The following is a 23,820-nucleotide window of genomic DNA, read 5'->3' on the forward strand; positions in this document are numbered from 1 at the left end:
AGTAAGGGGTCTTTAGATAATCTTCTATTGACTCTTAAGTCTCATCATAGTCGAGATAAGCATCGTGCAATTCATGACTTATGAACCCATTTCCATAAGGAACATGCTCGACATAGTCTTGGGAATCTGACTAAAAAAGACCCTGTTTGCTGGTTTTTAAGAAAACTGGATGGGAAGCTTATCCCCGACCCATCGAGGGCATTTAAGTCGTTCTTAGACGTAAAACCAAGGGAAGATGTGAGCCACAATCATAACTACAATTTGAGTTTTAGTTTGTAAAAACTTGTATCTTTTAGTTTCATTAATAGCATAATATTTGTGTTTTGTTATTTCTTATTTTTGTTTCAGTGTGTTTTAGGCTAGTCAGTGTTCATTATTTCAGGTAATATCTTCTATACTCTATCTTTCTACCTTCAAACATCGAGGACAATGTCTTGTTTTAGTTGGGGGGAAAGGGTAGTAGTTGATAAAAAAAAAAAGCAGTTGTTTTCCATTTCATAAAGCATGTGCAAAATTGTTGTTACTAGGATGGTAGAGTAAAGGAGCTCTTTTGACTCTTGAAACGCATCTTAGTAACCATTCTTAATAAGGTCTATTATAATACTTCATGAAATATTCAGGTTTACAAACTCTCACATTATTATCACTTAATTCTGCTCATATACTGATTTAACATGTATTCTTAAACCTTAATTTTCACACACCCACGTTAATATATGATTGTGGGTTGCACATTGGATTATTACATTAATTATGTTCTTTTGTTAAAGGTAACAACCAAGGGAAAGGGATAGTATATAATTTGAAAAAAAATAAAAAAAGAGCAAAAAAAAAATGATGATAATGAAAATGTAGATAAGTTTAGTTTCGTAGCCTCCCTAACCCAAGCAATTAAGCCTGAAGGGGTGTTTTAACACCTAATACCCTAAAGTCAACTGACTTAGGAGCTATTGGCCCAACGCTTGTTACATGGGTTGAGGAGAAAAGCTTAAGGAAATCAAACATTGCACTATCTACGTATTAGTATCTACGACCCGAGTTACTAAGCTCGTAGGGGTGTCTTAACACCTAATGCCCTAAGACCAACTGGTTTGGGAGTCATTAGCTGAAAGCTCATTACATGGGTTAAAGATGCATGGTGTTTTTAAATTATATGTATATATATTTAAAAAAAAAGACAAAAATAATAATCCCAACCCAAGGAAGTTAACCTTAAATATTAGAACAAAAATTTTGTTTTCTTCCAAGAAAAGCCCCGTAATTATGTGTTGATACATTGAGCACAAAAGAAAGATTTATTAATATCTTGTTAAGAGATATTGAGTAGATATATAAATTTAATGAGAGTTTGTTTATCTGGATAGATTAATGGAAGTTAAATGATGAATACCTTGTTTTGTGGAATTTGCAAATTGTTTTTCTATTTTAACGCTTTGATTACTATGGACTAGTAATAAGCTGGTTGGGGGGGTGTGATTAGTACTTAAAAGTGTATTTTTATCGTAGTTTTATATCATCATTTTCCACTTGAAGTATCAATAACTCCTTAACTAAAGTATGTTTTATAATAATATAAGATACATTTAATTTGTGATAAATGTTCATTTTAAATGCAGGCCTATCACATAAATGAAAGGATTGATTGATGACTTTAAGAACTTAAATTGCAAGGGCAAAAAGATGACCAAAATTAGAAAAGAGATGTCGGTGCAATCTAAACCGGAATACTGTTCGGTAATTGGGTCACATCTGGAGCTATCGATCTCAGATTTAGGTCTACTTTATATGTATGGAAAGGTAAGACATAGGCCTATAACTTTCATATGGAGCCCAAGATCTAAAAATGTCATTTTCAAGTCCAAATTGTAGCAACAACAAAGAAGCCCGAAGCTGGCTTCCAGCCCAAACACTGTTCAGTATGTTGGCCATAGCTGGAGTTCTAGAAATCCAAATGAGCTGAATTTTTTACACAAGCAAACTGAGACAATTGTCTACAACGTTTATGTTTTTGAGTGGCTCTAATTTTGACTATATCAATGACGGTTTGGGCAGACAAGAGAAGATAAGGATTGTCACCAAGTCAAGAGTTGGCCACCCACTCATCAATTAGTCATTAAATCAATAGTTCCCAATTTTGGCCTATAAAAGGGGGCATTTGCCATGCATTTAGGCATCTTGGTCTCTAGATCAAGATCATGCTCTTCCTTTCTCTCTTTGTATTTTTTGTAATGTTTATGCTTTGCTTTCATTAATATCAAGTTTATGCCTTTCATTTCCTTTCCTTTACCTAGTTAACTTTTATCTTATTTATGTTCTTATTTTATTTATCTATTTTCCTTTCTTTCATTATGTCTAGCTAAGTTTATTATGTCAAGGTGAAAAGGTTACACTAATGGTGTAAGAATAAATATATTATAAACTTAATATAGACTTTAATGTTTGATACTAACATGTTTTGTATTTGTTATCTTGTTCACTCTTTAATACTTTGCTTGTTAAATGACTAATCTTGATTTATGTTGTATAACACTTGGTACAACAAATGCTTGGCACTTTCATAGCCCATAATGTATGGTATAACCGACACCTGAGCTATGAAAGGAACTTGATTTGTTGTTAACATAAGTTATAATCATGAATGCTTGATAAAATTTACAAGTATTAGCATTAATCGAATAAGATGACTAATGTAATCATGTTAACAATCTATAATCTGATTGGAACCTCCTTTGTGTGTGGTTTCCAATTGAATAATAAGAGTTTATACTATACTTGTTTGACATACCATTAGTGGATCCTCTAACCTTGACATTTGTTATCATCATTGTTTAATCGTTACATTAATATTCCATCTCAAAGTTCTCATCATCTTCTTCTTCTTCTCCTTCTTTTGCTTTATTATCATTATTATTATTATTATTACTACTACTACTACTACTACTACTATTGTTATTGTTATTATTGTAATTACTATTATTGTTGTTGTTTTTGTTAGTATTATTATTGTATTATTGTTATTTATAATTTGTACAATTAACCTCCCTATGGTTCGACCCCGGTCTTGCCGGGTTATTTAGTACTTCGAGAAGACATCAATCTTTTAGTCGTGTCAGGGTAATACAAAGCGGTTTGGAGGCTTAAAAGGAAGATGCTCTGGTTTGCTTAAATCTTTTAACAACTTATCTAAATAGGTTTTTTGAAGCTAAGAATCATCAAGTCATTTAACGGCTCCAAGGATGAATTCTTGGTCTTGAGTTAGGACATTGATTTGTTTAGAATCTGTAGAGATATCTAAAGTAGCACTAGAAGTTGCTATTTCATCAATTTGAAAGTCTTCTTCAGAATTGTCTAAAAGAGAGGGGTCTGTGTCTGTGGCTTCAAGGTATAAGTTTTGTTTTTGGTTGATGGTGTCTTCATCTATTTGAAGCTCATGGAGTTTGGTATTGATTTTGCAGAAATGGGATGTATATTCTTTTGGTTGCATTTGTAATATGTAATATTTTTAAGGTCAAATTTTGGTTTAGGCTTTGACTAAAAAGGCTTATGGCTTTTGGTAAATTTCTTGTAGGGATTTTTGTAATAGGTTTGTTCTTGTTTGGAGTGAAATTATTTTTAGTATCTATAGGTTGGTCCTTTGTAAAGAGGTTTTTGGCTTGAATAAGTTTTGGTTTTTGAGCAGTTTCCATTGCAAGAGGGTTTTGTGGTGGAAATATCAAACTAGTGATAGAAACTACCAAGTTCTTGTCTGGTGCGTTTCATTTTCCACTTTAATTGTTTTTGGAGTTTAAGATCCTGACAAATCTCAAGACCTCCTTTTTAGATGAAGCTCACATGTTCACCATATATTAGCTGGTCATAGGGTATGGTTTTGGTTGTAAAGGTATCTTTGATTTTATTCCTAACCTTTTTTTCTAAGAAAATAAGCAAGCCTACGAGGAATTTTTCTTTCCAAAAAGGCTGGTTTGAATCTCCCCTAAGCATGACACGGGTAAGGAAGGTGTTTTTATACCATTGAAAGTCGTTATGTGACACGATCAAAATATTGATGTCTTCTCCTAATTGCAAGAGTGTCGAAATAATAAATAACCCAGCAAAACCGAGGTCGAACCACAGGGAGATTATTTGTATAAATTATAATAACAATAATACAACAATAATAGTAATAGTAATAATAATAATAATAAGTGGTAGTGGTGGTGGTGGTGATGGTGGTAATAGTAGTAATAATAATAATAAAGAAGTTGATGAGAATTTTGAGAAAGAAGATTAACGCAAGGATTAAACAATGATAACAACAAATGTCAAGGTTAACGGATCCACTAATGGTATGTGAAACAAGTATAGTATAAACTCTTATTATTCAATTGGAAACCACACTCAAAGGAGGCTCCAATCAGATTATAAATTGTTAACATGATTACACTAGTTATCTTATTTGATTAATGCTAATACTTGTAAATGTTGTGAGGCATTCATGATTATAACTTATGCTAACAACAAATCAAGTTTCTTTCATAGTACAGGTGTTGGTTATACCGTATAGTATGGGCTATGAAAGTGTCAAGTATTTGTTGTACCAAGTGTTATACAACATAAATCTAGATTAACTATTTAACAAGCAAAGTATTAAAAGTGAACAAGATAACAAATATAAAACATGTTAGTAACAAACATTAAGGTCCATGTTGAGTTTATTTTATACTTATTCTTACACCATTAGTGTAACCATTTCAGCTTGAAATAATAAACTTAGCTAAATATAATGAAAGAAAGAAACATAAATAAACAAAATAAGAACATAAATAGATAAAAGTTAACTAAGTAAAGGAAAGGAAATGAAAGGTATGAACTTGATATTAATAAAAGCAAAACTTAAGCAATACAAAGAGAGAAAATAAGAGCATGATCTTGATCTGGAAATCAAGATACCTAAATACATAGTAAATGCCTCCTTTTATAGGCCAAAATTTAGAACTATTGATTTGATAAATAAATGATGAGTGGGTGGTCACATCTTAACTTGGTGACAATCCTTATCGTCTTGTCTAAATAAAACATCATTGATAATGTCAGAATTGGAACCTCTTGTACTCATGAAAGTTCTAGGAAATTGTCTCAACTTTCTAGGAAAAAAATAAGATCATTTGGACTTTTAGAACTCAAGATATAGGTTGAACACTAAACAGTGTTTAGGTCCAAGACTAATTCAAATTGTTTTGTTGTTACTACAATTTGGACTTGAAAACAGCTTTTTTAAATCTTAGACTCTCATGAAAGTTGTAGACCTTTGTCTTATCTTTCTATCTATATAAAATAAACCTAAATCCGAGATTTACAGCTCCAGATATGACCCAATTACCAAATAGTGTTTCAGTTTGGACTGCACTACTATCTCTTTTCTAAGTTTGGCCCTTTCTTTGTCCTTTCAATTTCAGTACTTAAACTCATCAATCAATCCTTTCATTTATGTGATATGTCTATATTTAAGATGAATTTTTACCATAAATTAAAGGTATCTTATATTATTAGATATGTTATTATAAAACATGCTTTAGTTAAGAAGTTAGTGATACTTCAAGTGTAAAATGATGATATAAAACCTTGATAAAAATAAACTTTTAAGCACTAATCATTGAGCATCTTACATCTAAAGTTGGAAAAGAGTTCAGCATTCTTATTTTTCAAATGGGAAGGGTTTTTGAAAAAATATAAGGAAATTATAAGGATAAAGGTTAATACAACATTTTGTATAGTGTTTCTAAATGGGTCAAGGATGGGTGTTTGGTCTTCATATGTTTGGAAAGAGTTTAAGATATACAAGTGGTCTGTTTCAATGAGATGATAATCCCATCATCCTTTCAACTAGCTAGAGAAACTAGCAATGAGGAGTTCAGCAACGACTTTGTCTGGGATTCCTGTTTGGGTTTTATAGGCATTGACTGCCATTGTCATCTGTTGAAGGGTGTTTAAGATGTTGTATTTAGACATGCCGTCTATGTTCCACTCATAATGGGAAGAGGCATTAAATTTGTGTTAGTTAAGAATAATTGGTTCAAAAAGGATGGAAATATCTGGGACAATGGTTTTTTTAGGAGTTTTCCAGGTGAGTCTATTTAGCTCAATAGGTTGATATGGAAAGACATCTTCATGAAAATACTACTCAAGACTATTTTATAGGGTAATCATTTGGTTTGTAGATGTAGATGGGTTGTTTGTTTATGATGTATCTAGGACAATTAGAGATGAACTATCAATGTATTATAAGTGTGTTTTGATGGCTCTAAAAAGATTTGCTTGGTTTTCTTGGATCTGTGTTTGGCTTGTTTGTGTAATTTGATAAGGTTTGAAGACTGGATTTTTTAGTCAGGTCAATTGAGGTTTTAAAGCCAACTCAGCTAGTAATAGTTCTTTGTATTTGTTTTTCCAATCTGGTAAGCTGTTTACCTAAGGTATTAAGGTTGGTGTTTGTAAAGTTATTTTGGTTGATAATATATATATAGGTTAATATTGTTTGTTAGAATCACCGGCAGTAAATTGGAAAAAATTGAAAAGTCGATACATGTTCAGGTTATTGTTAAACAAACTTTATCTTAAGCATAAATTGTTTGGTCTTAAGATATCAGATGGTACAATTTTGAATCAACATACTAATGTGTTCAATCATATAATTAGTGATTTGATATGAAGTTTGATAATGAAGACAAGGTGTTGATGTTACTGAATTCCCTAACAGCTTCTCTTATGTAAGAAAATTTGGTTACAACTCTAATGTGGGGTAAGGAAACTCTCATATTAGAACAGATCATAAGTGCCCTATTAAGCTTTAATCTAATGAAGAAAGCTTGTGAAAAAAATTAACAAGGTAAAGGGGTAGTTGTGAGGAGTAATAAGGTGCATAAGAGAAACATGTATCGAAACAAATTAAAAAACACAAAGCTGAGTCCAAATCTAGGAAAAGGAATGACATATAGTGTTATAAATGTGAGAAAACAAGTCATATAAAATGAGAATATTCAGAGAAAAATCAGGGGGGGTGTAGAAAACAAAGAGGGTTCATCAAAGTCTGCGAATATAGTGGAAGAAAACTTAGAGAAAGGTGATGGTGACCTGCTTTCTATTTTATCTAGTTTAAATCATCCTAAAAATTCTTGAATATTGGATTTGACATGTTCTTATCACTTGACACCCAATAAAGATTGGATAGACAACAACAAGTTAGACACCCAAAGATAAATGATGAATGGAAAAACATGTCATATATTGTTTATGTTAGTGTAGTGAGGTGTTTAATGTTTGCAATAGTCTATACAAAACCAGATTTGGCACTCACAATCAATGTGGTGAGCAATTTTTTATTAAATTTGAGATGAAAATAATAGGATGCAGTTAAGTAGATATTTAGATACTTAAGAGTACTATAGACTATAGTATCATGTTTACTAAACAACAAGACAATCCTTTATTTGTGGGATATATAGATGCAAACTATGCAGAGGGCTTGGGTGATAGAAGATCCACCACAGGTTATGTATTTACTCTAGTAGGGAGTGATTAGTACTTAAAAGTGTATTTTTATCAAGGTTTTATATCATTATTTTGCACTTGAAATATCAATAGCTCCTTAACTAAAGCATGTTTCATAATAACATATCTAATAATACCTTTAATTTGTGGTAAATGTTCATCTTAAATGTACACCTATCACATAAATGAAATTATTGATTGATGAGGTTAAGTATTGAAATTGAAAGGACAAAGAGATGACCAAACTTATAAAAGAGATGTTGGTGTTGTCCAAACTGGAACACTATTCAGTAATTAGGTTATATATAGAGCTATAGATCTCGAATTTAGGTCTATTTTATATGGATGAAAATGTAAGACATCGACCTACAACTTTCATGGAAGTCCAAGATTTAAAAAGGCTGATTTCAAGTTCAAATTGTAATAACAACGAAAACGTCTGAATCAGTGATCCTGTAGCTCAAATACTGTTTAGTGTTAAATCAATAGCTTGAGTTCTAGAAGTCCAAATAACCTTAATTTTTTCTTCTGAAAAGCTGAGAAAAATTTCTAGAACTTTCATGTGTAGATCTAATTCAAATGTTGATGTTATCAATGATGTTTTATTTTGATAAAAAGATAAAGTTTGTCATTAAGTCAAAAGTTGGCTACCACTCATCAATTAGTCATTAAATCAATAGTTTTCAATTTTGACCTATAAATGGAGGCATTTGCCATGCATTTAGGTATCTTGGTATCCAGATCAAGATTATGCTCTTGCTTTCTCTCTTTGTATTTTTGTAATGCTTAAGTTTTGCTTTCATTAATATTTTATTTATGCCTTTCATTTCCTTTCCTTTATTCACTTAACTTTTATTTTATTTATGTTCTTATCTTGTTTATTTATGTTTTTCTCTTTCATTATGTTTAACTAAGTTTATTATGTCAAGGTGAAAATATTACAGTAATGGTGTAAGAATAAGTATAGTGTAAACTTAATATGGACTTTAATATTTGATACTAACATGTTTTATATTTGTTATCTTATTCACTCTTTAACACTTTGGTTGTTAAATGACTAATTTAGATTTATTTTGTATAACACTTGGTACAACAAATGCTTGACATTTTCATAGCACAAACTATATGGTATAACCGATACTTGTGCTATGAAAGGAACTTGATTTGTTGTTAACTTAAGTTATAATCATAAATACCTGATCATATTTACAAGTATTAGTACTATTCAAATAAGATAACTAATGTAATCGTGGTAATAATTTATAATCTGATTGGAACCTTTTTTATATGTGGTTTCCATTTAAGTAATAAGAGTTTATACTATACTTGTTTGAAATACTATTAGTGGATCTACTAACCTTAACATTTATTCTTATCATTGTTTAATCCTTACATCGATCTTCTTCTTCTTCTTCTTCTTCCATTATTATTATTATTATTACCACACCACCACCACTGCTATTACTATTATTATTACTATTACTATTATTACTAGTATTATTATTATTATTAGTATTATTATTCTTGTTGTTGTTGTTGTTTAATTCATACAATTAACCTTCTTATGGTTCAACCTCGGTCTTGCCGGGTTATTTATTACTTTGACACTCCTGCACTTGGGAAAAGAAATCAATCTTTTGGTCTTGTCAAGTTTTTGGCGCCATTGCTGGGGAGGTAAATTCTTTTACAAATTATAGTATTTATTTTATTTTCTCTTTTCACTTTTCTTGTATCTAACTTTGTTGCTTCTTTTGTTTTCTTCTTCTTTTTATTCTATTCATAGACGTGCATGAGATTGTGGTCAAGTATATTAAGTGGTAGACTTTATAGGGTATCCTTATCAATTTCAGAAAATATAGTCGAAGAAGATAATCAACCACTTCATAATAAAAATAATAAGAATAACCGTGTTAGAACACACAAAAACCACATGAATCCCACAAGAACAAGTGCACCCTCATGTATAATTTTCCCCCCTAATGCATCTCATTTTAATTTTAAGTCAGATATTATTCAATTTTTACCTTCTTTTCATGGCTTAGATTTAGAAAATTCATACTTGCATTTAAGGAAATTTGAGGAGATCTACAACATATATAATGACTTAAATTGCAGCATGAATACCATGAGATTAAAACCTTTTTCTTTTTCATTAAAAGATAAAGCTACATCATGGCCATAAAAGTTAAGATCTGAATCCATTCGTGATTGGGATGAAATGCAACAACAATTTTTTAAAAAGTTTTTCCATTCACATAGAACAAACTCTTTCAAAAGACAAATCACTATTTTTACTAAAAAACTAAGAGAAATATTTTATCAATGTTGGGATAGATATCGAGACTTCCTTAATACTTGCCCTCATCATGGTTTTGAAACATGGAGATTGGTTTCACATTTTTATGAAAGGTTAACACCTAGATATAGGCAAATGGTTGAATTGATGTGCAATGGAACTTTTGAAAATAAAGACCCTGATGAAGCAATGGAGTACTTCGACTTGTTAGCTGAAAATGCTCAAAATTAGAACACCGCAGGTATTTATAAGGCACGAAGTAAAACTCAACCTCATATATTTAGTGGAGGTATGTATAACCTTAAGGAAGATCATGACCTTCAAGCCAAGTTTGTATCTTTAGCTAGAAAATTTGAGGCATTAGTATTAAAAAAGAGTGGTTAATTAAAATATGTTCAAGATATTATGTCAAATCTGTGAAACAAATAAACACTCAACCAATAACCATCTAAGTTTGCCTTCTTTTAAGAAATGTCTCTATGAACAAGCCCAATCAGAACCCATACTTGCAAACATACAATCTTGGTTGAAGAAATCACCCAAATTTCAGTTAGAAGAGTGATAACAATAATGCATAAACTTCATAACAATCATTTAAAGCATGCCATAAATTCTAAAATTCTTATGGAAATGCACCTCCTTATGCTTCACCTCCTAGAAAAAATCTTGAGAAAACATTGCATGTATTTATTGAAAAGCAAAAGATAATTAATACTCAACTAGCTCAAAGCATGACAGATTTTAAAGATACTTTTGCAAAATTGACATATACTCTCAGTTTCCAAGAGAAAGGTAAGTTTCCATCTCAACCACAATAAAATTCAAAGTGGCAATACAATGTAAATGCAAGTAGTTCTCGAAGCCAACACATGAATCAAGTCAAATTAGTCACTACTCTTCGCAGCGGTAAGGTTATCAAAAAACCACTCTTGAACCTTGTGAGAAAGATGATGAGTCAATCTTTGAGGGTAAGGAAGGGTTTGAATCTGAAAATTACAAAGAAAAGATTGATTCTCCACCAGCATTTCCATTTCCTCATGTCTTGACCAAATAAAGGAAAGTCAATCACAACTTTGAAAGCCTTGAAACTTTCAAATAAGTAAGGATCAATATACCTTGACTGGATGCTATTAAATAGGTTACTTCTTATGCTAATTTTTTTAAAGATCTGTGCACTGTGAAAATAAAACTGAATGTGAAAAAGAAAGCCTTTTTAGTTGAACAAGCAAGTGTCATTCTTCAAAACAATAATGCTTTGAAATATAAAGATCTTGGTTATTCAACAATTTTTTCTTTTATTAGAGAACATAAAATTAAAAAAAGCCTTATTTGATCTTAAAGCTAGTGTGAATTTACTTCCATATTTAGTTTTTCAAGGTCTAAATCTAGGTGAGTTAAAATAGACTTTTATAACACTCTTACTTGTTGATAGATCTGTAAAAGTACCTAGAGGAATAATGAAAGACGTGTTATTAAAAGTCAATAAATTCATTTATCCTATGGATTTTATTGTCTTAGAGACACAACCTATTGAAGCATGTAATTCATTTCCTGTTATTTTAGAACATCCACTTCTTACAACTTCTAATGCATTGATTAATTATAGGAATGGACAGATGAAGCTATCTTTTGGAAATATGAAATTGGAGATGAATATTTTCAACATTTACAAACAACCTGGAGATGATAATGATTTATAGGAAGTAGATCTTATTGATGAATTAATTTATAATCAATTTGAATTTACCATAAGTAAAACAGAGTTTGATAAATCTGAAGATGTGGAAATGATTTACTCTTAAGAAGAAATCACAAATGAAAAAGGCATAGAAAATGTTGATGCAGATCTTTTATCAAGAGTGACATCTAATTCGACATTCGACATCATACCAATCGATGATTACTTTCTTGACAAATCCTTATTTTCTCTTAGTTCAATGTCTTGGTTTGCTAAAAATATCAATTTTCTTACTTTAGGATTTTTGTCAGCTCACTAGAGTACTGAAGACAAAAGAATGTTTTTGAGCAATGTGCAAAACTTTTATGGGGATGACCCGTACTTATTCAAATATTGTCTTAATTAATATTTTAAAGATGCATTCCCAATAATGAGGCAACTAGTGTCATTAAATTTTGTTATTCTAAGGCATATAGGGGTCATTTCTCAAGAAGAAAGACAATTGCAAAAATCTTACAAAGTGAATTTTACGGGCCCACCATGTTCAAGGACTCACATGCATTCTGTACGGTTTGTGAAAATTATCAAAAGTTAGGATTTATTTCAAAACATAAGGAGTCTTTAGATAATCTTTTATTGACTTTTGAGACGTATCCTAGTGGAGATGTGCATCGTACAATTCATAATTTATGGTCCTATTTTAATAAAGAACATGATTGACTTAGTCTTAGAAATCTAACTAAAAAAAACCATATTTGTCAATTTTTAAGAAAACTGGATGGGAAGCTTATCTTCGACCCATAAAGGACGCTTAAGCCGTTCTTGGATGTAAAACTAAGGGAAGATGTGAGCCACAATCACAACTACGATTTGAGTCTTAGTTTGTAAAAATTTGTGTCTTTTAGTTTTATTAATAGCATAATATTTTGTTGTGTTATTTCTTATATTTTTTTAAGTGTATTTCAGGTTTGTTAGTGTTCGGTGTTTCAGGTGATGTCTTCTATACTCTATCTTTCTACCTTAGGACATTGAGAATAATGTCTCGTTTTGGTTAGGGGGAGGGTGTAGTAGCTAATAATAAAAAAAAATTAACTAACTATGTTTTCTATTTCATAAACCATTTGCAAATTGTTGTTACTAAAATGACAGAGTAAGTAGGAATTTTATTGACTCTTGAGACGTATCTTGGTTAATATTTTTCAATGGTTATTTGTAATATTCATACAAGGTCTATCAAAATACTTCTTGAAATATTCAGATTTACAAACTCTCGCATTGTCATCACTTAATTCTGTTCATATACTCATTTAACAAGTATTCTTAAACCTTCGTTTTCACACACATACTTTAACATATGATTATGAGTTCCATATTAGATTATTACATTATTCATATTCTTTTATTAAAGGTAACAACTAAGAAAAAGTGATAGTATATAAATTCCAAAAAAAAAACAAAAAAACAAAAAAAATGATGATAACAAAAACTTAGATAAGTTTGATTTCGTAGCCTTCATAACCTAAGCAATTAAGCCCGAATGGGTGTTTTAACACCTAATACCCTAAAGTCAACTAACTTGGGAGATATTGGTCCAACACTTATTACATGGGTTTAGGAGAAAAGCTTAAGGAAATCAAACATTGCACTATTTACGTATTAGTATCTACAACTCGAGTTACTAAACTTGTAGAGGTGTCTCAACATCTAAGCCCTAAGACCAACTAGTCTGGGAGTCATTAGCTGAAAGCTCATTATAAGGGTTAAAGATACATTGTGTTTTAAGTTACATGTATATATATTAATAAAAAAAGAAAGAAAAAAAGGATAATAATCCCAACCCAAGGAAATTAACCTTAAACATTAAAAAAAATTTTGTTCTCTTTCAAGTAAAGCCTCATAACTATGTATTGATATATTGAGCATAAAAGGAAGTTTATTAATATCTTGTTTAAGAGGTATTAAGTAGACATATAAATTTAATGAGAGTTTGTTTATCTGAATAAATTAATAAAAATTGAATGATGAATGTCTTGCTTTTTGAAATTTACAAATTGTTTTTCTATTTTAAAACATTGATTACTAAGGACTAATAATAAGCTGGTTGGGGGGTATGATCAATACTTAAAAGTGTATTTTTATCAAGGTTTTATATCATCATTTTGCACTTGAACTATCAATAACTCCTTAACTAAAGCATGTTTTATAATAATATATCTAATAATATAGGATACCTTTAATTTGTGATAAATATTCATCTTAAATGCACACCTATCACATAAATGAAAGGATTGGCTGATGAGTTTAAATACTGAAATTGAAGGGACAAAGAGATGGCCAAACTTAGAAAAGAGATGTTGATGCAATCCAAACTGAAACACTATTCGGTAATTGGGTCATATATAGAGCTATAAGCCTTGGATTTAAGTCTACTTTATATAGATGGAAAGGTAAGACATAGGCCTACAACTTTCATGTGAAGTCCAAGATTTAAAAAGGTTGTTCTGAAGTCCAGATTATAGCAACAACGAAGAAGTCTGAATCTGTCTTGCAGCCCAAACACTGTTCAATGTTTAACCTATATATTAAGTTCTAGAAGTCCAAATGATCACAATGTTTTTTTTTTTAAAGCAGAGATAATTTTCTAGAACTTTTATGTGAAGATTTGGTTCAAATTCTGATGTTATTAATGACGTTTTATTCAGAAAAAAAGATAAGGTTTGTCACAAAGTCAAGAGTTGGCCAGTCATTCATCAATTAGTCATCAAATCAATACTTTTTAATTTTGGCTTATAAATGGAGGCATTTTCCATACATTTAGGCATCTTGGTTTCCAGATCAAGATCATGGTCTTGCTTTCTCTCTTTGTATTTTTGTAATGCTTAAGTTTTGCTTTCATTAATATCTTGTTTATGCTTTTTATTTTTTTTCTTTACTTACTTAATTTTTATCTTATATATGTTCTTATCTTGTTTATTTATGTTTTTCTCTTTCATTATGTTTAACTAAGTTTATTATGTCAAGATGAAAATGTTACATTAATAGTGTAAGAATAAATATAGTGTAACTTAACATGGACTTTAATGTTTGATACTAACATATATTATATTTGTTATCTTGTTCACTCTTTAAGACTTTGCTTGTTAAATAACTAATCTAGATTTATATTGTATAAAACTTGGTACAACAAATGCTTAATACTTTCATAGTACAAACTGTATGATATAACCGACACCAATGCTATAAGAGAAACTTGATTTGTTGTTAACATAAGTTATAATCATGAATACCTGACAACATTTACAAGTATTAACAATATTCGAATAAGATAACTAATGTAATCATGTTAATAATTTATAATCTAATTGGAACCTTCTTTATGTGTGGTTTTCATTTGAGTAATAAGAGTTTATACTATACTTGTTTGAAATACTATTAATGGATCCTCTAACCTTAACATTTGTTATTATCATTGTTTAATCCTTACATTGATCTTTCTCCTCCTCCTCCTCCTCCTCCTCCTCCTCTTCTTCTACTACTACTACTACTAATAGTATTATTATTATTATTATTATTATTATTATTCTTGTTGTTGTTGTGCTGTTATTTATAATTTATACAATTAACCTCCGTGTGTCTCGACCCTAGTCTTGCCAGGTTATTTATTACTTCGATACTCCTGCACTTGGAAGAAAACATTAATTTTTTGGTCGTGTCAGAGAGACTTATTTGTTAGAAGTTTATGGCTTAGTCTCTCATTGCTCTATCTACTAAAGAGTTAAGATATGTAGCAATGACTGAGGTTGACAAGAAAGCCTTATGGCTTGCAAGTTTAGTTAAAGAGTTGAGTATTTAACAAGATGGAGTTCAGGTGCATTGTAACAATTACAGTGTCATTTACTTGACAAATAAATTAATGTGATGTTTCATAGGATTAGGAACATAGATGTGATGTTCCACAAGATCAAAAAATTGGTTTCTTCTTATGAATTGTTGCTTAAGAAAGTTCACACTGTTAAGAATGTAACAAAAATGTTGACAAAGCATGTTACCATATATTAGTTCAATAATTGCTTAAACTTGATTAATGTCTCCAGATGCTAGATAGCAGACATCTATATCTCTTATCCTAGGTGAAGTTTTCCTTACTTTTCTCATAAATGGTGGATATTAGTTAAGTTGAAGATTGTTATAGTTTGGTAAAGATATTGGAGTGAAGTAGAATGATAGCATCTGCCTCTCTAGGATTTGTTTTTTATTTTATTACTAGGGATGATTAATAGGTTAGGGGGTGTAGGGTAATGCCCCTGCAGTATGGTATAAGGGTATTATGAAAAAATTATTAATACTTTTTGGGTAGTTTAAGGTCTACTATAAATACATGTCATATAACTCTATTTTGATATAGTAAAAATAAAAGCTTCTCACTTATGTGGATGTAGGTACATTGCCGAACCACATTAAATATTATATTAAATCTTATGTTATTTCTAGTTTTTCCCCGATTACAATATTCATCAATAAGTGATACAAGTATTTTACAACACACATGAAATCTTAAATAATATAAAGAAAAATTATTATGTCACCCTTAAACAATTTATTATTAACTTATTGTATTTTTTTATTGGTAACTTATTGAAATTTTATTTTCATTATCAAAGTTTAAAAACCCATGATAACTCTAACTATGTATAGAAACATGAACTCTTCCTTAAATTTTTTATGGATTTATTGAATAAAATAAAAACTTAAATTATCTTTTCTATAATTACCTTTTTTTCAGCAAATATTAGAGATCGTTCTCCTTCCAACATTTGACTATTTTTTTTTACTAAGGTTAATAATTTGATCATTTTCTAATATAGAAACTAAGTTGCTTTCAGTTATGGAAAAAAATAAGATATTATGCCTAATTTAAAGCATCCTTTTTTAAATTTAATTGTTCGGTCAATTTCTTACATAAACACAAGATTATTTTGTTAATATGGAAAAATAAAATGTAAATGAATCAAATTAAAATTCATGAAATTGTAAACATTTGGCATTGACTTTGTTCATGTAAACATATTTAATTATTAATAAAGGCTTACTTATCTTTAATATTCATCAAATGCTTGATTAATTAATATAATATTTAATTAATGAATCTAAAGTAAAGATAAAGTCTTAGAATAAAAATATTTTACAAAGAAAATTATAAAGTTATAATTCTGGGATTCCTATTGTATTAAAGCATCGTTCCTAAATGATCCTCGTTAGTGCTCTATTAAGATTATACATTAATTAGAGTCATTAAGAATTATACATTTTATATTCTTTTACTTATGAAAGAAAGCAGTTTTTCTCATAAGTTGAGATGCGAGAGATACCTTAAACTAATATATAAGTGTTTATCAGATGACATATGTGCTGAATTAATTCATTAAAAATTTCATATGGAGAGATCATCTATATCTATGGAAAGGCTCACATGATGATTGTGTAAGTGATCATTAAACTTGAGATTACTAAGTAATTTTATATAAAAAGTGTTATGTTCTGATCCTGCTATACATTGTTATAATAAAAAATAGCAAACAAGAAGATATTTGGTATAATATAAATTCTATGAAGGTATTTAAGTAATCAAGAGAAGATCCATCATCCTATATGAATTAGAAAAAATATTCCATTTTGTTCTTAAATAATCATAAGAGGATTCATCACCTTAGATGAATTACAAAAAAAAATAATTCTATTTGTTCTTAAATAACATTGATTGTAAATACTTGTGTAAGGTAGAATAATATTTAAAAAGAGTTTCAAATCTTTTTGAAAGAATCAATGACTATGGTGTTTAGAATAAATATGATTTGATAGACTCGACACACTTTATAGTTTAGTGTTTAAATCAAAAAATTATTGATGAAAGGATAATAATTATATAAAGAAAATAATCACTGAAATATTAAGTCAAACCACTTACTATTTTTTTAATATTTAGAGGATCATAAAAGGTTGCTAGACATTGTACTTGATTTTTAAATATATATCAATCAATTGTTGAATGCATAATAAACTAGATAATTTAATATTTTTAAGCCTATTTTATTTAAGATTGTAATTTATATTTAGGCCGATTTATTAGAGAATCTAAGGGGTTATACATATAAAAATTATTGGTTAGAAATTAAAATGAGATGATTAATCAAGTTGACTTGATTGTAAATAAGTTTTAAAAATTGACTGTAATATAATTTATACAGGGAATTACATTTTTAGACCTAAAAAAATTAAATAAGAATTTCATTGATGTACTTGATTGTAAATAAGTTTTAAAAATTGACTGTAATATAATTTATACAGGGAATTATATTTTTAGACCTAAAAAAATTAAATAAGAATTTCATTGATGTATATACAGGTCTAAAAATGAAGTAATAAACTCAACGCTATGATTGAAGAGGCATACACTTTTTTCCTTTTAGATTTAAATATTAAAATCAATATTTAAATAAATTTATTAATATAATAATATAGAGGTATATATTTAAGATAGGTTATAGCACTTTTTAAATATAGAGGTATATATTTAAGATAGGTTAGAGCACTTTTTAAAATTTTAATAAATTTGATCCGAGTTGGTAGGTTATCTCTTGACATGGGTTACTCGAGATCTAGGTTTGATAGTGTTTCAATAAAAACAGAGATAGAATTGACTCGGTAAAAAACTTGAGTAGACATGTGACCTGATCCACTAGGAAAAACTCGATCAAAACTCGTTAACTTTTTTCCTTTTATTTTTTATAAAATAAAAAAAATTAAGTTGATCTATATTAACTTGGATCAACCATCTTATCCACCCGAAACTTGTTAAAGGTTGAGCTTTGGTTTAAAAACTATAATGTAGATAATTGATTTAGTATTTATTTAACACGAATCTAATTCAAAAATACCCCTTGTAATTGAACAAAACAAATAGAAAATAATTGAATATGTCCATTTAACACTATAGCGTTGTCTTCCCATTAGTAAACAAATTTGGTCACCACTTTAAAAATACTATCCCACTATATAAGTAGTCTTATCTTTATTACTAAAAAGATTTTATATCAAGTTTATCCATATTTCTATCCAAATTATAAAATTTTTTTTGGAGAAAGAAGAAATGATTTTGTAAGAAAAATAACATATTTTGTTGGGTAAATCTAACGCAATTCCTTATTAAAAAATAAAAATAATATTATGATAGAATTGATGAAAAAATAGTTTAAATGTAAAATTAAGAATATTATTATAATAATTTTGAAAATATATTTGAGAATTGCACAAAGTTTTAATATTGAACTTTGTAAGGGAGGCCAACGTTTATAATATTAATAGTCCGAGTTCACTTTTTTAAACAAGATGGCAACGGACCACTCTCTGTTACTTTATCCCACTGCTTGTACTTCGCATGTATAAAATTATGGGGAACGGCTTGCCGACTTTGAAGTTATAATGAAATTGTACATTTAAATTAATTAGTTCACTTTATGAATTTAAAAATAATTTGAATAATTAATAAAAAATTATGATTGGATTAAAAAAAAATTTAGGATATTTTTTTATATTAAAACTGATATATTAAATTGATCTAAATTTTTCAACTTAAACACTTAAACTAGTGATTTTATTGTTGGACTATCCTGAGTTTAAAAATTATTTTTAATTTCTTTTATGTAATTATATAATAATAAAAATAATTATAAATAAAAATAAGTATAAATCAAATATAAATTAAATATGAATATTTTTTTTTGAAACCATAGTATAAATCAAATATAAATTAAATATGAAGATTTTTGTTTGAAACCATAATATCTTTATATAAAATAAATTAAAATAATATATGAAGATAAATTTAAAATCAAGTAAATATAAAATTATAAAAAAAAAGAATGGAAAAAAGATGTAAAATTAACTAATAATGAAATTTTCCTTAATTGAAAATATTATTTTTAAACAACATCCTCAATGTATGCTTCCTTGTCTTTCATAAATGATAATGGACCCTTCCAGCCAAAGCATTTTGGACTTTGTCACATAGTTCTTAAGCAGGACTTGTAGCTCAATTTAGCACAATAAATAATAAAGGCATGGGTAAGTTGAGTTGAGTTCATTAGTTCGGTGAAAATAAAAGAAAACTTTTAATATAACACCTATGTAAAACACATATATACCGATCATACAACACTTATATTTTAAATAAACAATATAAATTTAATTCAATACTTAAAATACAAGTTAAATGTAAATTCTAAAATATTTAAAATAAAGCATTCATATTTAAACACAAAGCATTAAAAAAAATAAAATTAAACCAACTTATTTATTTATATTGAATGAACACATTGATTTTTTTTATCTTAAAAAAAAATAATCTAAATTAAGTGTCGTGAAAATGAACTTATTTAATCAATATTTATAAAAATATCATTGTGTTTTTTTATAACCTTATCATTATAGTCATTAATATTTATCAAATTAAAATTAAAATATAATTAAAAATAAATATTATATGTTATAACTCAACTCAACCTACTAAATATTTTTTTTTTTAATCTTGTTATCCTCACAAATTTATTTATAGTGATCATGTTTGGTCTCAAAACATGTATAATAATTTAACAACCTACATTACTAAGACCAGTTATCAAATCTTTCTTCATTGATATGAGATATTATATTATATGTCAAATATTAAATTAATTATTTTTTAATGAAATATCAATTATTTATTACTCTAATATATAATACTTAAAAATATATTTTTATTAAAATTTTATATAATAAATTGTTTTCATCGATGGGCTAATCAGAGATCATTATCCGTTAATCTTGAAGATGGGCCATATATCTGTGGGCCATAGCCATTTGTATTTCTTCATTGTTTGTGGCAGAAGCAGACCTCCAAGAGCTGCAGTAGAGTTTTGGAGTCAATAATGGCTGGATTATCAAGTACCATTTGTGATCTCTCACCCACGTGCCTATATGACAGTTGCAGATTTATTTTAACTCGCTCTCGTGGATACTTTTGGTGAGATATTGATGGATTGACGGAGAAATTTTTTTTTTATTAATTTAAATGCTTGGATTAATTTATATATATTTTAATTAATTTTATAAATTTTAAATTTTAAAATTAAATAATTATATAAATTTTTAATAATTATCGTATTAACAAGATTCAAACTTTAAACCATGTAAAAAAACAAAACTTTTAACTTTAAACTTTTATAACTTAGCACCAGATAGCTGGGAGAAAACTTAATTTAATTGGGGTTTGGGTGGCATAAAATATTGCATTAATAAAAAGTTCTATAATTTTTTTAATATTGCAATAAAATTCATACAGGTAGGTTAAGTTTTGTACGGATATTGGTATTGATTAATGCAATGGAGGTCCACAAGATTTTTAAATTATGCTAGCTAGTTTTTTTATTTTTTTATTTTTAGATTTTTTTAATTTATTGTCATTGGTTTTTAGATTTATTTAATGAATTGAAAATATTTTTAAAAAATACACTACTTTAAAAAATAATTAATTATAAAATTTTGAATTAAAGTTTTTGTATAATGACAAAATTATATATTATTTATTCTTGTTGTTTTTGGCATATTTATTTCTAGCAAAATTAATTTTTAGAAAACATTTTTTAATATTTTATACTTTAAATTTTTTTTTGGTAAGGATAGCACACTTTTTAGTTAAAGAAAATACTTATCTTAAAAGGGATTTTTTTTATTTTTTCTAAAAAAACACTTTTTAGAACTTAAAAAAATAAGGTGAAATAACTATATATTTTTTCATTATTTTACTTGCTATTTATTTAAAATAATTTATGAATTATTTTTTTTTAAATTTTAATTTTATTTAATTTTTTATCCTTCAAATTAAGTTCATGTTTTTTAATAAAATTAAAAAAATAAAATATTAAAAATTTATTTTTAAATTTATTTTTTATAACATAACTAAACATTAAAAAGAATTTTTCAATTTATTTTTTTATAAATTTATTTTTCATATAAAAATTTATGAAATAACTAAACATTAAAAAATTTAATTTTTTATAAAATGTCAAAACATAATTTATTTTTAAAATTTATTTTTCATATAAACAATTTAAAAAAAAAACAAAAACTTCCCACGAAACAAAAACTCCTTTCATTTTTATTTGGTCCCAAAAACTTATCTGAACTACAAAAGTACAATAATGATGAAAAGAGATGCCCACTGTACTGGAAACACAAAAATCTACGTCAGGGCTGCTGATCCATAATTATCAATCCCTTCTTACTGCTTTAACTACAAAACACTTGCTAGGATCCGAGTGAGTAGCTACAGGCTATATCTACACCCAAACTCCCTTGGCTTTCATTCGTTTCACAGTACCATTGAACATTCCTCGCCTTCTCCCTTGAAATTGAGCCATTACTGCTAAAGGGTGTTTCTTCCCTTCTGTTTTTCAATTTTCAAGCTCGATGACAATGCTGGCACACGAGATGAAGCGACTGTGGATGGTACTTGTTTTGTTCATGGTGTTTTCAAAGTGGCAACATTGTGCTACTGGAGATCCACTGGTCCCATGCTATTTCATTTTTGGAGACTCTTTGGCCGACAATGGTAATAACAACATGCTCCAGACTCTCGCCAAAGTTGATTATGCACCGTATGGCGTTGATTTTCCTGACGGCCCCTCTGGAAGGTTTTGCAATGGGCTTACCATCGTTGATGTAATTGGTAATTCACGCAATGACAAAACGTTCTCGTTACCAAAATTGCTCTTCTTTTCTTCTTTTTCTGGTTAAATAAATGCTCGTAATTTTCAGCAGCTAATTACATCTCCAGTGATCACCTGTATCCGTAAAACATGCACCTGTGGTATTTTAATTTCTTGATGATTTGTGGTCTAAAGACTTTGATCTAAAACGAAGTATATTAGGATATATATTTTCGTATGGTAATATTTTCGTTCTGATTGGACCTCTTTTAAATTGTAGCCGAAATCTTGGGCTTTCACAGCTACATCCCGCCATTTGCAGCTGCCAAGGAAGCAGACATACTTCACGGTGTGAATTACGCATCTGGGGCAGCTGGAATTCGTGACGAAACTGGACAGGAGTTGGTAAAGACACACACACACACACACACATTGCACATACAATGTTTCAAGTCGCCATACATAGTTCTTAATTATGATTGACGTCCTTGTGGATGCAGGGTGAACGTATAAGCATGAATATGCAGTTACAAAATCACCACAAAACAGTACAGAATTTGATTGGCATGTTAGGAAATGATTCAGCTCTAAGAAACTTGAACAAGTGCCTATATTCGGTTGGAATGGGCAACAATGACTACCTCAACAACTATTTCTTGCCCCAGTTCTTCCCAACAAGCCATGAGTATACCTTGGAGAAGTACACCCAACTTCTTATTGAGCAATACTCGCAGCAACTAAGGGTTAGCACTACATTCTTCTTCTTTCTGACCCTTTAATTGGAAATTGCTTCTCTCCTTTTTCGGATTTTACCTAATCAACTCTCTGTTGGCCCTTCAGTCTTTGTACGAGTTAGGAGCAAGGAAACTAGTGGTATTCGGACTAGGGAAAATAGGCTGTCCCAGGTGCAATTGACACATATGGCACCAACGGATCTGCTTGTGTAGAGCTTTTGAACAATGCTTCCCAGCTTTTCAACAGCAAGCTCTTACCAGTCATTGATGAACTCAATGATGACTTGCCGGATGCAAAAATTATATATATAAACAACTATAAGATCGGCGAGGATTCTACAGTTCTTGGTAGGAATTAATGGGGCTTTTACTCGTGTTGCATTTCTTTCTTTCTTTATTTATTTCGGCTACTTAAGATGTGGCGTCCTTACCACCTGAATATCTGTCCTTATGTTCTCAGATTTCAAGGTCAATGATACAGCGTGCTGTCCATCGTCTGTCATTGGTCAATGCATTCCGGACCAAGTTCCATGCCAGAATAGGACCCAATACATGTTCCGGGACTCATTCCATCCAACTGAGATTTTTAATATTTTCTATGCAGAGAGATCTTACAGTGCTTTGGACCCTTCCTATGCTTATCCATATGATATTCGCCACTTAATTTCGCTTGATCAAGGAGTTGCTGAGGCAAAGTAATCGAGGAAATTATCAAGAATAATATTATGATTTTATTCCTGCTTGATGTATGCTTTTGTTGTGATGATTAAACAAGGTGACTATAATGTGTTATATATATATTCTTAAAATGTGTACAATAATGTATTTTAACTATATTTGAATGTA

General features: G+C 29.0%; 1 protein-coding gene and 1 pseudogene across 1 annotated transcript in view; both read left to right on the top strand.

The window, feature by feature from the left end:
* LOC105109133 (GDSL esterase/lipase At1g29670-like) overlaps nucleotides 1-23,652 on the top strand; it is a 31,235-nt gene extending 7,583 nt beyond the window's left edge. Inside the window, exon 4 of the transcript XR_839169.1 lies at nucleotides 23,579-23,652. The gene's annotated coding sequence lies outside the window, so the exon portion shown is untranslated. The remainder of the gene's footprint in view (nucleotides 1-23,578) is intronic.
* On the top strand, nucleotides 21,842-23,695 carry LOC105109132 (GDSL esterase/lipase At5g45670-like; annotated as a pseudogene).
* The last annotated feature ends 125 nt before the right edge of the window (nucleotides 23,696-23,820 follow it).

Source organism: Populus euphratica, unplaced genomic scaffold, assembly GCF_000495115.2.
Source record: "Populus euphratica unplaced genomic scaffold, PopEup_1.0 scaffold208.1, whole genome shotgun sequence".
Classification (NCBI taxonomy): Eukaryota; Viridiplantae; Streptophyta; class Magnoliopsida; order Malpighiales; family Salicaceae; genus Populus; species Populus euphratica.